The 3717-nt window shown below is 40.0% G+C and overlaps 1 pseudogene; it reads left to right on the top strand.

The window, feature by feature from the left end:
• The first annotated feature begins 1293 nt into the window (after positions 1-1293).
• LOC110220520 (ubiquitin-conjugating enzyme E2 L3-like) lies at positions 1294-1802 on the top strand (annotated as a pseudogene).
• Positions 1803-3717: the final 1915 nt, after the last annotated feature.

The raw sequence follows: 3717 nt of genomic DNA, 5'->3' as shown, positions 1-3717 counted from the left end.
GAAATTTAAGATCTGATGCTGGGAAGGCTGAGGCTGGCAGATCACTTGAATTTGGGGGTTCTAAGCTGAAGTTGGGCTAAAGTCAATCACTTCAATTTTTACTAAGTCTGGTATCAATATGGTGAGCTCCTATAGCGGGGGGAGAGGAGGAACATGAAATTCCCTGAAGAGAGGAAAACTGACTCCTGTTGAAAATGGAACAGGTCAAAGTTTCCATACTATCAGCAATGGAGTCGAGATACCCTACATGTACTACCTTAGTGAAGGAGGAAGACATTGTCTTAAAAAAAAGTCATGGAAAGTGCTACACAGATTCCCAAGAGATGTCTGTCCCAATCTTTATTTCTTATGCAATTCTGGGCCCGACTTATTGTTCATATGCAACGCCTCCCAACATACATGTACTGATAGATTAATTTGGTGTCTTACCTACCCAGGACTATTTCCAAATTCAGTTAGAGAAAGCTATGTGCATTAGTGAAGAATTGAGGTGAAAAAAAATAGAAGTAAGTGCAAAGGACACTTGGGGTGTTTTAGAATTGTGACAAAAGTTAGAGATTATTTTGTGGAAAGGAAAATTTTAGAGGTCTTGAAAAGAAGAGAGGAAGAAGTAGAAGGACTAAGAATAATGGAGGAGGAAGACCTAGACTGGAAGGAAGAGAAGGGCTAGAGCTGAAGAGGGATTCTGTTGAGTAGAAGGATCTGAAGATGTTGGTAGAAGAGGTTATTAGGACCAGTTGGCAAGAAAAGATAAGCTAAGATAAGACAAGGTAAATAAAATTGGATGTGGTTGTCAAGATGCTAATGAAGTGAAAAGTTGCTAATCCTTTGAGAAGAGTGACAGCTTTAGAGTAGAAGACCTCCACAAGTAGTTTGTCATAGAATTCTATGGGGGAATTGCTAGTAAAAATGTTCAAGAACTGAGAATCTCACTTTTACCAAGTATGAAGAGCAGGGCAAATTTTGCAATAACCTGCAATAGAGAGTGTGATGTTTTTATTTCTATCATGGCCAAGAGAACATTACCTTTGCTCAAAACAATAGCTCTTTTACCTTCTAAAAGAGAAAGTCAAGAGACTCAAGGAATGGCTCTCCAATTTCCAAGTTGTAAGACTGAAAAAAAAATTCATTGTGAAACTGCAATTAGTAAAGGAATCTGAAACTGCAGAGAGGAATTGTGAGCTGAAGATCAGAGGGTGGAAAATGACATGGAGGTACTCCAGAGGACCCACCCCCTACTTCTCTCCATAGAAGGGAAAGGACTGGTGGGACAGCAGCAGCACCAGTTCCAAGATGGCAGTCAGCAGGAGGCTGCAGAAGGAGATGGAAGAAATCTTCAAGTGTGGGATGAAAAACTTCTGTAACATCCAAGTTGATAAAGCTAATTTATTGACTTAGCAAGGGCTCATCGTTTCTGACAACCCTCCACATGACAAGGGAGCCTTCAGAATCAAAATCAACTTTCCAGCAGAGTCTCCATTCAAACTACCTAACATCACTTTTAAAACAAAAATTTACCACCCTAACATTGATGAAAAAGGGCAGGTCTGTCTGCCAGTAATGAGCACTGAAAACTAGGAGTCAGCAACCAAAACTGACCAAGTCATCTAGTCTCTCTGGTGACTAGCACTGGTGAATGACTCCCAGTCTGAGCACCCCCTTCAGGTTGACCTTGCTGAAAAGTACTCTAAGGACCATAAAAAAAATTCTGTAAGAATGCTGAAGAGTTTACAAAGAAATATGGGGAAAAGCAAACTCTAAGGAGGAAGAGAAGGAGAAGTCGTCTTTTGCAACTAATGTGAATTAGTGAATTTGCACAGTGAATTCATCGACCAACATAGTCTTGAAAAGGCTGAACGCAGATGAGAGCAAGAATATGTAACAGAGAATGAACACAGAACTGTGGCATGGCCCTTTAAAACTAGTGTGAGGAATGCTAAAGCTCAGAATGAACGAAGGCTGCTAAGGAAAGCTAAGGAGAACAAAATGGAGCTTCTTAGTTATATTGAGGAAAAAAGAGGACTAAAGAAGGAAAAGAATTGTTTCTCAGGTTAGAAGGGACAATGAATAAGATCAATAGAAAGAAGGAAATGCTACTCAATTTTTACTTTGCTCAATTTTCTCTGCCAAAGAGAATGATTTATGAGCTGAAAAGAATAGATTAAAAAAAGGCTAATAAAGAGTGGAAACTTGAGCTTATAAGTAAGAGACAACAAATAATAAGAAAATGCCTATCTGCCATATTGAGTTCAAGTGACCTGGCTCAGGTACACTATATCCTTGGGTACTGAAGGAACTGGCAGATGTGACAACTGAGCTACCATCAGTGATGCTTGAAAGATGGCCATGATCATGGTATTGAGTCTAATGGGAGGATGTTCCCAGCAAAGCACATGTCTAACACATTGCTTTTAGATCCTTAGGATTTATTTTTACCTCCTTTTAAATGATATTGTTTTTCCTCTATCTAACTACTCAACAAGGCAGCAAGGTGACTCAGTGGATAAAGTGCTGGGTCTGGTGTCAAGAAGACCTGAGTTCAAATCCAGTCTCAGATACTTATTAGTTGTGTGACCCTGGACAAGTCATTTAACTCTGTTTGCCTCACTTTCATCATCTGTAAAATGGGCTGGAGAAGGAAATGGCAAACCACTCCAGTACCCTTGCCAAGAAAACCTCAAATGGGGTCACAAAGAGTCAGACGTGATTGAAAATAACTGAACAACAAAAAAACTACCCAACATGTTTTCCTAGGTGGAATTTAGTCATTTTTAGTTTTTTAAGCCCTTAGGTGATGTAGTGGGATGGGGATAAAGGAGGAGGGGATTGCTGATCACGTATATCCATGATTAATTAAGTCTTCTCAATCTGTCTTGCATAGAGATGGACATGGGATCTAACCTCTCATGGAAGGACATGATATTCACTGAGATGACTCAACTCCAGACTGACCCCTGTGACTGGAAAATGTAATAAAGATGGCTGGCCACTGAGAATAAGGAGGATAGGCACATGTGAGGTAGGAAAATTGACTCTAGTTAGGTTATGGAAATAACTCCACCTACCTTTTGTGTGTTACTCTTTTGGAATTCTGCCAGCACTTTGTTTTCCTTGGATATCTAACAAAGTAGAATAGGAGATTTTTCCCCTCTTTGAGGTTAGGCTCCAACTCCAGGATGAACTTGGATTTTTGTGAGCCCAGAACTGAAGACCTTTTCCTTGTTAGAGTTCCCTAGGCTATGGGGTAGCTCTTGGGGGAAAAAAAGTCCACACAATGTAATTTCATCGAGTAGTTTAGATATACTCAATTGATGAAGAAAGTCCCTCCCTCCCCCCATTAACCCTCCAATACACTGAGAAGGCAGTTAAATTCATAAGCACTTGTGAAATGTTTTCCTGGACAGTGTGGTAATTAGTTCCCATAGTTTGAAAACTCCCTATTTGGTTACAATCTTCCCCCACCATCACCACCACTTTATCTATGATTTCATCACTATGAAGAACTACCCATGTGAAAATTCCCTGCACTAATTGGTGATTCATCTTAACAAGGTTAAGTGACTTATCCAGGGTCACACAGTGTATGTCAAAGGCTGGACTTGAATCCATGTCTTCCCACCTCCAAGGCTGGTTATTCATTCAGCACGTCAAGCCTAGAACATCATCTTGTTATGTGGGAATTGTAAAATCTTAGAACTGAAAAGGACCTTTGAAATC

This window comes from Phascolarctos cinereus, unplaced genomic scaffold, assembly GCF_003287225.1.
Source record: "Phascolarctos cinereus isolate Bilbo 61053 unplaced genomic scaffold, phaCin_HiC Scaffold_4;HRSCAF=312, whole genome shotgun sequence".
In the NCBI taxonomy this organism is placed as follows: domain Eukaryota; kingdom Metazoa; phylum Chordata; class Mammalia; order Diprotodontia; family Phascolarctidae; genus Phascolarctos; species Phascolarctos cinereus.
The sequence above is the reverse complement of the archived record's forward strand: the minus strand, read 5'-3'. Positions and strand labels throughout refer to the sequence as shown.